This window comes from Diadema antillarum, unplaced genomic scaffold (genome assembly GCF_040938485.1).
Source record: "Diadema antillarum isolate AM-2024a unplaced genomic scaffold, OU_Dant_1.0 seq00000779_RagTag, whole genome shotgun sequence".
In the NCBI taxonomy this organism is placed as follows: domain Eukaryota; kingdom Metazoa; phylum Echinodermata; class Echinoidea; order Diadematoida; family Diadematidae; genus Diadema; species Diadema antillarum.
The window spans coordinates 152,425-164,952 of record NW_027271667.1 but is presented as its reverse complement, the minus strand read 5'-3'; positions in this window follow the sequence as shown (position 1 = coordinate 164,952).

The window sequence follows — 12,528 nt, the reverse complement described above, 5'->3', positions numbered from 1 at the left end:
TCTCCTTTTTCTGAAAAAAAATCCACAAAACTTGTACTGTTTAACACTTTACTTGGTTTTTATATAAAAAAATAGGAAAAAGGAAAAACCAAAAATCTAAAACAACAACGATTTCTTCAAGAAACATAACTCAGATTTGTCAGCGCACGGAAATCAATACCCAAGATTGACCTTCAAACTATTTATCCGGAGCTTTTAACTGCGTCATTTTGTGACCTTTTAAGTAAAAAAATAAAAAAAAATCATCATCACCACTCAGTCAACCTTTGTCATATACTGAATTCTCTTTCCTTATAAAGTGGATGCAATTAAGTGGAAATGTTTGTCCATTGAAACGAAAACTTTGCTATGATATATGCATAGGTCCTAAAAGCTCGATCGATAGCTCTTAACAACCGCAGTTCGAAATGACGATGTGGAGTAGATGTAACTACATCGGCGTATGTTATCAACAAATACTGCATCTAAGCCCAGGAAATCACCAGTCGATATCGGCGTGAGGATAACAATACACCGCTCGCTATTCTACCACGTTCGCATTGTGGGTGCTGAACTATACCTGTATCTAGACTTTACTCCAGAGCAACGATTCTTAGTAGTGGGAATGAGAAAAGCTGGAGAAATTGATTTTCCTCATCGACTAAAATCTAAATCGCGACGTCAAATCGTGAACTTATCCCTTTAACGTGTGTAAATTGGAATGTTAAAAAGCAGATATAGCTAATAACAACCATAAAAGTTTATTTCATACATTTCGTTTTTTACCTAAAGTAGTTTTTTTTTTTATCATTGCTAAATCACATTTTTTAAAGGCTTACACTCCTCCACAAGCTAAATAAAAGAAGTAAGAAATATTTGTGCTATCTTACGAATGATACAGATTTAGTGCACTATTTGTATGATCCTAACTGATTTTCTCCTATAACAACCTTCCCACCACAGGTCACCATGAAATAATCTATTGCAATTTCACTCCATCCATGAGTTATTGTATCATATTGATGCAGTCTTCAGAATTGTCATGGTTATATCATCATTGTTTTGTGTTTTGCCTATTATGTTATTTTGATTCAATATGATCTTAAACAGTACGTGTGAAAAGATTGCAAGAATGAAATAAGAAACGTTTTCATTTTAAGTGCTTATGTGATTATATCAACAAATCGATAAGAAATAAAGTGGTAGAAACTGATCATGGCTACGTAAAACGATAGGTGAATGTTATTCTTCGTGGGCATGATGATGTACGAGCATCCCTAAGGTCGTTTTGCCATCAGCAATCTCTTTCTCTCCCTGATCGCATGACAAGATATCCGTCTATACTCTCTCTCTCTCTCTCTCTATCTATCTATCTACCTATCTATCTACCTCTCTATCTATGCATTCATCTATCTATCTCTTTCTATCAGTCTATATCTATCTGTTAAGATATCAATCAATCCATCTTGTTTAGCTCAGTACGCACGTAACGGTATGTATATGTATACATAGTTTGATAATAATAAACCTCCCTGATATAAATGACGCAACAATCATTGTGTAGTATGTGTGTCTTCGTGTTTGCTTGTTTATTTTATGTCATGTTTGTGTGAACGTGTTTATCACGGATCCTCATTGCGATGTAGAAAACAAACTTTGTCTGCATGACCATGAAATTGAAACAAAATTAATTTGAAAATAAAAGGACATGCCAAGCCATGATGTCATCACTAAAACAAAACAAAAATTATGTTGATGTGTTCCTCTGCATATTTTGTTAATCGTTTATTTATTTCATTTATTCATTCACACATTGTAAATTTGGTGATACAATACAGCTTGTATAAATGTCATCTATTAAATTACTGCACACATCAATTTCCTTTCTTGGAATCATGCACATTGTAATCATTATTTTGATGTTTTCTGTGATATTACTGAAAAAGAAATTGGTTTCTGCATGAATTCCCGTTGAAGAAAATCAACAAATAAATCAACAAACAAACAAACAAACAAACAAACTAACTAACTAACTAACTAACTAAGTAACTAACTAACTAACTAACTAACTAACAGATTGCGTTGAGGTTGGATGGAGATTTATTCTTATTGGATAAACGTACGAACCATTAGAACAAACTAAGAGTTCGAGGGATACCATGGCTCTCCAGACACACATCAAGATTGTAATCTGCATCACCCTTTATCCCATCTCTTTCTCTCAGAGACGTACCGCTGGCCCATGCCGCTCTATTTCAAAACATAACATTAATACGGCGCAGCATCAGCCAGCGTAGCGTTACTGGGAGACATGTCATGACATCAAGCTTGGCCACCATCTCTGAAGACAACAATGGATTGGACCCTGACATAGTGATTGTAATATAAAATACGAATAATCATTATATTATGTCTTGCCAACTGATGGTAAATTGGCAAGCTTACATTTTGTAACATCATCATTTATTTCTGGATTCAGCAGCAGCTGGGACTGAGGAGGCGGGCTTCTAGGAGTGCTTTCCCATAATGATCTACGTCCAAAACTTTAATATTTTGATATGTACTTTGGTTGATCTGATACAAACAAATAATTATCTTTTGCCTCTGAGATTTTATGTTTTGTCTTTTTTTTTCATTCTACAATTGAAAATATTTAACAGTGGCTTCATGTTTAGGGAAACCTACAATAAGATTTTTTTTTTTCATTCATCCTTTTTCATCATCCATTTGTCGATATATTGAAAGACAGTAAAATGCACTCTTTAGGATCATATCAGCTCTAGACAATGGATTTTTCCTGGCTGTGTATGAGAATGATGATACTACTACTACTACTACTACTACTACTCTACTACTACTACTATACTACTACTACTGAACTACTACTACTACTGCTACTATACTACTACTACTTTTACTACTAATAATAATAATGGTAATGATAGTAATAATAATAAGATAATTTGAAGTCATTACCTCACCTTATCTGCATTTATAAACCTGCCCGACAGCTTAGGAGATGAATGTGAATCTGCTTCTTTTGAATTTTCCTGTTGCCATATGAAAAGAATGGCATATACCATTGGTCTTTTTGGCTTTTTGGTTGAGGGCGCTGCACTGTGGCGACCACCACTGGCTTTTTATGTTCCTTTTTCGTGTTCTGTTTTTCACTCTTTGTTGACTAAGTTGTGGATTTGTGCGGTTTAACTGTTGACAAAATGGAAGCTGTATCATCAAGACCTGGCTGGATGCTGTTTTTGGTGACAATTTTGCTCATTTCGAGGTTTTTTACAACCACGAACTGTCTCCCGAGTGAGTACGACCACGTCCGTGGAACACGGATTTCGTTCACACAGGCGGAGCTCTTGTCCTACCGCCCATAGGACGCAGGCAGCGTTTTTTTTTAGACGGCACAGATTGGGGCATGACACGTATTAAACCTATGGGAAACACGTTGGGTTACGGTTAGGGGTTAGGGTTAGGTTTAGGGTTAGAGTTAGTGTTAGGGTTTGATGGTTGGGGTTAGAGCTAGGGTTAGGGTTAGGGTCCCCAATCTGTGCCGTCTAAAAAAAAAACACACGCACGCGGGCAGCGAGCCGAGCGGTTTCGAGAGCTTTCCGCGGGAGATTAAGCTGCGCAAAAGAGGTAAGCCCCGTGGACTGCGACGACGAGTGAGAAGACGCGGCCTAAGACCACCACTACCGACAATTGTTTTCGGAAATGTTCGCTCTTTACAAAACAAAATGGACGAACTACGCCCCAATGTACGATATTTACACAAGTACAAAGAAGCAAGTTTACTTTGCTTTACAGAGACATGGCTTCAACCAGATATCCCGGACAGTGCAATAGATGTGACAAATCATGAACTAATCAGAGGTGACAGGACAGCTGACTCAGGTCAAACTCGAGGAGGTGGAGTATGCATGTTTATTAACAATGGGTGGTGCAATAACTGGTCAGTAAAGGATAAAGTATGTACTCCGGATTATGAGCTGCTTATAGTGGGTCTTCGTCCATTTCATTTGCAAGGGAACTCCATCAAATTTTTGTGTGTGTTGTATATGTCCCACCACAGGGCAACGTGAAAGTGGCAAGTGAGCAAATAGCGGCTAAGGTCAACGAACTTGAAAATTCATCTCCAGACTCGGCTAAAATCATATTGGGTGATTTTAACAAATGTAACCTGCATTCTACACTGCCATCAATTCACTCAATATGTACAAGAAAATGCGCGAAACGATGCCTTGCTTGATCTGTGCTACTGTACTATCCATGACGCGTTTAAAGCCAGCATTTGTCCCCAACTTGGGAACTCTGACCACTACAATATTCTTCTGAGGCCACACTAAACTGGCGAACGAGATGTTTGGAGCCCAGATGCCACGGAGGAACTGCGCGCCAGCCTCGAATGTACTGACTGGGATGTCCTGCTCGACAGTGCAGATTCCGTGGAAGACAAGGTTTCTGTTGTCAATAGCTACATCCTCTTCTGTGTTCACTCCATTGTTCCTGTTAAAAAATTTAAAATCTATCCTAACAATAAACCATGGATCACTAAGGATTTAAAGGAGCTCTTGAAGCAGAAACGTGTTGCTTTCTCTCATATGGAAATGGACTCTTACTGAAAGAGCTACAGAGCAAGATTAAGAAGCAGATACGTGTATGCAAAGCTGATTATAAGAAGAAATTGGAATATGATTTTCAAAAATGTGATGCAAAAGCAGCCTGGAAGAAGATGCAAAACATAACAGGATATAAGAAAGGACAGAGTAGTATTCAGTTAGATGAGAACTTTGTAAATCAGGCAGGTGAATTTATAGCAGATTTGATACTCATGACTATTCAGCTGAAAATGTTTCTTTACTAGAATTGTTCAATCAATCAATCAGAAGAGATATCATCAATTGATGTTCAAGATGTTCGTAATCTGTTTGCTAAGGTCAAAGTCAGCAAATCTAGTGGAGGCCCTGATGGAATTTCAAACAAGATTCTTAAACATGTAGTCAACAACTTGCTGAGGTTTTTCGAGACATTTTCAGGCTGTGTGTGGACACCGGTTTCATTCCGCAACTGTGGAAATCGTCAATCATCATTCCGATTTCCAAATGAAATAAACCCTCGGAGTTGAATCATTATCGGCCTGTTGCCCTTACATCCTGTGTAATGAAATGTTTTCAGAAACTTTTGGTTAAAGCCCTCAAGGTTTATACTGGCAATTTTGACCCTGCTTAATTTGCCTACCAAACAAACAGAAGTGTCGATGATGCTGTTCTTGTCTTCTTGCAAGATATATTTCAACACTTGGAAACCCCAAAGGCATTTGTGAGAGCTGTATTTGTTGACTTTTCGAGCGCATTTAACACCATAGTCCCACACAAGCTGGCTGGATATCTGCTTCATCTCAACGTTAACCCCCAACTTTTTAAGATCATTTTCAACTTTCTTGTTAACAGGCACCAATGGGTAAAGTGCAATGGGATACAATACAATACAATACAATACAATACAATATTAGTATTTCTATAGCGCTCTTACAAATAGTACATATGTATCACAGCGCTTCACAAATCCATCTTTCACTCGGGAGGTAGGAGAAAAGAAAGATAGAAAAAAAATACAACAAACAAGGAGAGAAAGAAAAAAAGTACATAATGAATCAATTAGTTATTGAAAAGGAAAGTCTTCAACGACTTCTGGAAAACTGACAGAGATGGTGATTCCCTGATACTTTGAGGGAGCTGATTCCATAGGCGTGGGGCAGCTGCCAAGAAGGATCTGTCTCCTGTCCGAGTGAGATTCCTAGGGACAGACAGCCGGGTTGGGTCTTGGCCTGACCGCATTCCTTGTCTTTTAGATTGGTGACGTGAAAGTAGACTCATGAGGTAAGATGGAGAACAATTCTGAAGGCATTTGTACGTGATTGACAGGATTTTGTAGATGATTCGCTTTTGCACAGGGAGCCAGTGTAATTGCTGAAGAAGAGGAGAGGCATGGTCACGCTTCTTGGCTAGAAAAACCAGCTTTGCAGCACGGTTTTGAGCACGTTGAGGGCGCTGGACATTACTTGAAGAAGTACCTGACAGCATGGAGTTTGCATAGTCTATTCTTGAGGTAACGAGAGCTCTCACAGCATGCTCACAAGCTTTCTGATCGAGGAAAGGCCTGATACGTGCAATATTTGAGAGATGAAAATGAAGCGAACTGCTTAGAGAAGAAACGTGGTGATTCAGCTTCATGGAGGAGTCAATTTCGACACCCAGGCTTCTAACTGAACTTGATGGATGAATGACGACATTACCAACAGTCAGGGTGACATCAGATATCAAGGGATGGAACCGCGGATTAGCGACAGCAAGGAATTCAGTTTTGTCACAGTTCAGTTTCAACAGATTACCCTGCATCCACAGCTGTAAGTCCCTGACACATGCAGATAATGTGGTGAGAGCAAGTTCAATTGCCTGACTGTCCTTCGGGTCTGCAGAGGTGTAGAGTTCCACGTCGTCAGCATAGCTATGATGCTGTATATCCTCATGGTGATTGATGATGTCAGCCATGGGTTGAGTATATAAACTGAAAAGTTGCGGGCCTAGTACGGAACCTTGAGGAACTCCGAAAGCAAGAGACATTGGTTCCGAAAGCTCACCTGTAACCTTCAACCTGAAGCTGCGGTCGGAGAGGTAAGAGGTGAACCAAGCTTTCACACTCCCGGAGATGCCAAAGTTGCTCGTTAAGCGAGCCAGCATAACATCATGGTCAACACAGTCAAATGCGGCAGACAGGTCTAAGAAGACGATGAAGGTAACGAGCTTGTTGTCCAGCGCTCTGAGGATGTCGTCTTGTACCTTCAAGAGAGCAGTCTCAGTACTATGCCAACGTCGGTAAGCTGACTGGTTCTCAACATAGAGATCATTCGTATCCAGGTAGTTGGAGACTTGAGACAAAGCAGATTTCTCAATTACCTTTGAAAGAAATGAGAGATTGGAGACTGGTCTGTAGTTTTTCAAGTTATCACGATTTAGGTTTGGTTTCTTGATCAGAGGAGTCACCACAGCTTCCTTCAACGACGATGGGAAGACACCACTACTGAGTGATGTGTCAACAATTGACGCAATGTAGGGGAGAAAAGTGTTGATGGTATCCTTCAGCAGCCACGTAGGCAGTGGGTCTAGCAAACATGACTTATTAGGCGCAGAGTGAATTAATTTGTACACCTCCTGGGCCGTGATGGCATCAAAATCTGCCAGCTCGGCTCCAGATGTATCCACAATCGATCCACTTCAACAGACGTCAGTATGCGATTCCTCGTTCCTAAGTTGGAGATTTTCTCTAATCTTTTCCACTTTCTTTACAAAGAATGTGGCAAATCTGTCAGGCAATGATGTACATGTAGATGGCATGTCTGCAGGTAGGATTGCTGGCGACCTATTCAAGAGTGTGTTCAGGACACGAAACACGTTCTTCACATCTGCACTTTTCAACTTTTCTCTGTAATACTTTGATTTCTCCTTGTGAATGAGACGACAGACGGCATGAATCTGAGTTAGGTACTGATGGCGGCTGTCTGGTGTTTGTAACTTTCTCCAGCGCCTTTCGAGTTTTCGCCGTGAACGTCTCGCTGGGTGAATTTCATTCGTATACCAAGGTGGATGACAGCAAAAACGATGAACACGCTTGGTGGACGGACAATGTTTGTTGAGCACATCCAGAATGGTATTGTGGTAGAATGCAACCTGATCATCAACATCACCGTCGAAAGGAAAGTCATGAAACGCTTCACTGATGTCCATGATGAAGGAACCCTTGTCTAAGTTTCGGAAGTTTCTGCAATGCGATGTTGCATCATGTTGCTTAGGTTTAGCTGCATCAATAGTACAGCTAATGATGAAATGATCCGAGTACAGTTTATCACAAGCTCGACAGTCGACCACAGGTGCGTCACCTATATAAGTATAACCGGTCAGGCATTCGTTTGACTGTTCCTAAAACAGTACGTTTTAGATTCAGCCAGTCTTTTGTTCCGAATGCCATTCACATCTTCAATGGTTCTGTTAAACGGTAGAGGATATTATGTGTCTTTGCACGTACCGTGGTACTTCCTGCTAATTCTTCTTTCTATCAGTACTTCTTTTCCTGATTTCTCTTCCTCTACTCTATAAATTATGTTGTTCTCGGGTACTTGTGTGACTCTGGTTCCTTAGCTTTCCTTAGCTTTCCTTGTTATTCTGTTATTCCTTTTCCATGCTGGTGATATTGTTAATTGCATGGTCAAATGATTTTAAACTGTTCGGTTGATTGTTTGTGGAACCACTGATGAGGTGCACTGGTTCTCGTTCAATATTCTGTTTTGTCAATTCCAATAGCCCACCTGTTTTGATAGATTTGAATTTGAACCCGGAAAGTTTGTTATGATATTTATATTGTACAAATGCCTTTTATGATAATTATGTTACATGTGTGCCCGCACGTGTAGTTCTTTGGAAGCTCTCAACCCTTTTCTTCTATTTTCTGTTTTCCTCTCTCTCTCTCTCTCTCTTTCTTTCCTCTCGTGGTTCCTACTAGTGGCCGCACATGCAGTGTGATACATGTATATGGCGATTATTTATTGAGATAATAACTGATGTTTGATATGAATGCAATTTCATTCATTCATGCGCAATAAAATGTGCCTTATTATTGTTTTTCACCGTTGAACTATAAGGCTGTCTTGTGAATAACATTGGAATGTTGTTCATTCATGCATTTCAACTGCGTGTACATTGCATACTGCATTCTTTGTGAGTTTTGATAAACATCTCTCTTGAGAGGCCTACTCCTTTCTTCCCTTTCCCCATTTCTCTTCTTTCCCTGGGATCCTGTATGGTTCCTGCTTTTTTCTGGGCACTTTTTCAGTGTAATTAATGCAATATTAACGTTATAGGATAACACTGTTGTATTGACAGGTTTTCAAGACACCTCACCATGAATAAGTGTGCAATTCTATGTGCTTTTATCGATATGTCTCATTATGCAAGTTATTTAAAGCCCTTTGTGAATTGACTAATGGAATCTTGATATACATGTGTATGTATTTATGTAAAGCATATCACATTGTATGTGTGCCCACATAGGCAGCTTTTCCCGGAAATCCCTCCCCCTCCCGTCTATCTTCTGCTTCTTTCCCTCTATCTTTTCTATTTTGCTTCCTGAGCACACATGAACTGTGATTTACATTTACATTATGCAGCATTCATTGTTGCACTCTGTTATTTTATTGGAATGATCACGGAATGTTTTCACATACGTGTGCATGCATATTTGCATAACACTGTATTACAATGTGTGCCCATAGAGGCAGCTGTTCTTTGGAACCCTCTCCATCCTTTTTCCACCTCTATTTTTTTCTTCTTCCTGCTCTTCTTGAGCACACATGTGGCATGTGATCCCTGGGTTTCTGTATAAGGCTGCGTTCACATAGAAGTATTCGGTATTCGGTATTCGGTATTCGCTATTCGCTATTCGGGCACCGAGTACACCATCACCCGCACCGTCAACTCACCATCCCATGCAGTGAGGATTTCTTCCTCCTACATCCCAGCAAATCTTATCAACAATTACTAAACTGCGTCAGAATGTCAGTCTACATGCTTATTTTTGCTAAAGGGCAAATCCAGACCAAAATTGTCATTATTTCATTAACAAGAGACGGTATACGCTGCAAGAAAATCGAACAAGCTCGATTCCCACTTTGCTATACTATTCGCAGCTATTCGGTAGGCCCTACTTTCGAATAGTGCCCTCTTATGTGAACCGGTGTGAGGAAATCCTATCGTTCGATTCAAGCTATTCGCGTGCCCTCGAAAACGAGCCCCGAATACCCGAATAGTATACTTCTATGTGAACGCAGCCTAATGTACATTATGTACATCACACATGTTTCACTCCCAACATATTTTTAGGGCCTGTGCAATTTTGTATTTATGACTTTGCATTTTTGATATATATTTGTCACAGTCAGACGTCAGCATGTTGACAAGATTCGATGCATCAATAGTATATTTCAATATTCTATTTTCATAGTCTCAAACATACCTCTTCATTTCATTAGTATTTCAGTTTAATTAGTTATGATATATCGTTTGATGATGTATCGAATTGTTAATTAATTATCAGTCATTTTTTTATATGTGATCTGTTCGTTATTCTTGTCGTGTTATGCTCTGTTATCTTGCCAGTGGAGGAAGATTTTCTGTATTTTTTTAAATCAGACAATAAATGATTGAATTGAATTGAATTGAATTGATCAATCCAAATGACTAATGCACGTGTTCAACTTGTAATACCTTACTTGACTTTCATATGGTAAAATAAGAACTCACCAAGAAGTGAAGTAAAAAAATGAAACTTAAAACATCCAATGGCCTCTTCAATCATAACAACTCAATGTTTTCAGCGCAGGGAAATCAATACTCAAGCTTGATCTCTCAACTTTTCATCTCAGGAGCTTTTAACTGCTGTATTGCGTGAGATTGTTGAAAAAACCCCATCATTACAATAATTATACCCCCATCTCCGTCAATCTTGTTACATTACCACACTCTCTTTTTTTTTTACAGAATGTATTCAATTTACCAGCAACGATTGCTCATTGAAACAGAAACTTCGATATGAACACAAATTGTGCATCCAAACATATTGATTATGATTTTTTTTTTAGATATACGCATGAACGCCTCGTATGACTATACGGAATACGTGGTATACGTGACAAATACACTTGTAATTAAGATTACAGTTCATTATTCTGATTGCTTGCGACTCCGAAGGCTCGTAAATCTGAAGGTGCGTTAAAACATAATAATTCCATTCATTTTCGGATCAACGAACCGTCGGAATAACGAACCTTGTATCATAATATTGGAATTAACAAACCTTAGGAATAACGACATAAATGTTTCGATCAACAAATTCGTTTTTTTCACTTTCGTACAAACGAACTTTTAGGCATCCGAAATTTGTGTGTTTCAGAATGATGAACTTCCAAATAACGATCGAACCTGTGTCTTTCCCCACATTTCGACAATTTTGTTGTTGTTGCTGTTTTACGCTCCGTCATTTCACTATCTATAGCCATTCATCACTGTGCGTATGGCAACTTTGATTAAAGTGATTATGGACAACGCTTCTAAAGTACGAGATGGTTATATCCATGTGCTACTGTTGCCTTTCTACAGAGGCTGTCGTTTATTTTGACACATCATTATGAGATAAAATTCATACACATGTTAAATATAACATTCGCTAGAGAGAATGCCTTTTTTTCTGAATGTGCATGCAAGAAACAAAGAAATGGAAATGATTCCCTTTATTTCATGACCTCGTTTTCAAAACCCTGTTGGAAAATCTGTCATTATTTCGTCTTGCTATTGAAAGGGGTGACAGAAATTAAAGATATTTAATCGGTGAGTCTTAGCCGCTTATGTAGGCTACTACTTCTATAGTTAGACTTGTACTTGATATTAATTAATTTGCCTCTAATGAAGCAAGAGAAAGAAAGAAAGAAAAGAATGGAAAGTTGGAAACTTACATAATCTCTTCTTAAAAGTCAACCTTTTCAGCGCAGAGAAATCAATAGTCAAGTTTGATCTTTTTACTTTCCATTAGAAGCTTTTTTATATCATAGTTACAAAACAAATCATCCACATCCCATCGTTATATGTTATGCAACTACACCCCCCCCCCCACCCCCAGAATGAATGCAAAATCTAGAAACGTTTGCTTGCTGAAATGAAAACCTTGGAATGGACATATGCATTAAGATATATTGATTATGTTTAAACACGATTACAGATCTCGCATATGGAATTGTGAATGACAAGGTTGTACTTGTAAGTGCATGACATCATCAGTCATCTGTATTCAACGTCCGCTAAGGCTGTGAGCGAGCAGGCATCCCGCTATATAGTATTTCTTGATAGTGATGATTTACGTGTTTAATGAGAAATTGTGATATGGCACCATTTGGTTGATCGGACTCAAATCCTTGTCTTTCTCATATTTTCGCAATCCTACGACTTCAAAAATTTTAAATCTTAGTATTCATTATTCACTCAATCGATGGTATTAATACGGTAATGACTTTATTACCTTTGACATTGCAACAGGAAAAAAAATTAAAAGTCCAGTCAGCTTATATCGGTAAAGTGCAAATACACCTCCGTTAAATTTTGTTCGAGCATGCCGTCTTATGGCATGATCCTAACACCACTTCAGTTCTCTTTACTTTTATTGATACGAAGATGCGGGGTAACACACTTTAAACCACAACAGTGCAGAGTCGTTATAATATAATAGGGTCTACTTGATTGCTGGTTCACTTTCAATAAATTGAGCCATGTAGTGACGTGATGAAATTAGTGAGGATTTTATGTAGTTTACATAACATGTATATCAAAAGGAAAAAAGAAAATCTGTATTTTTTTCCAGATAAACAACTGCTGATTACCACGATAAAATTTAAGATGAGAAATGAATGTCAAAACAATGATTAGCTAGACATAATTACTCTTG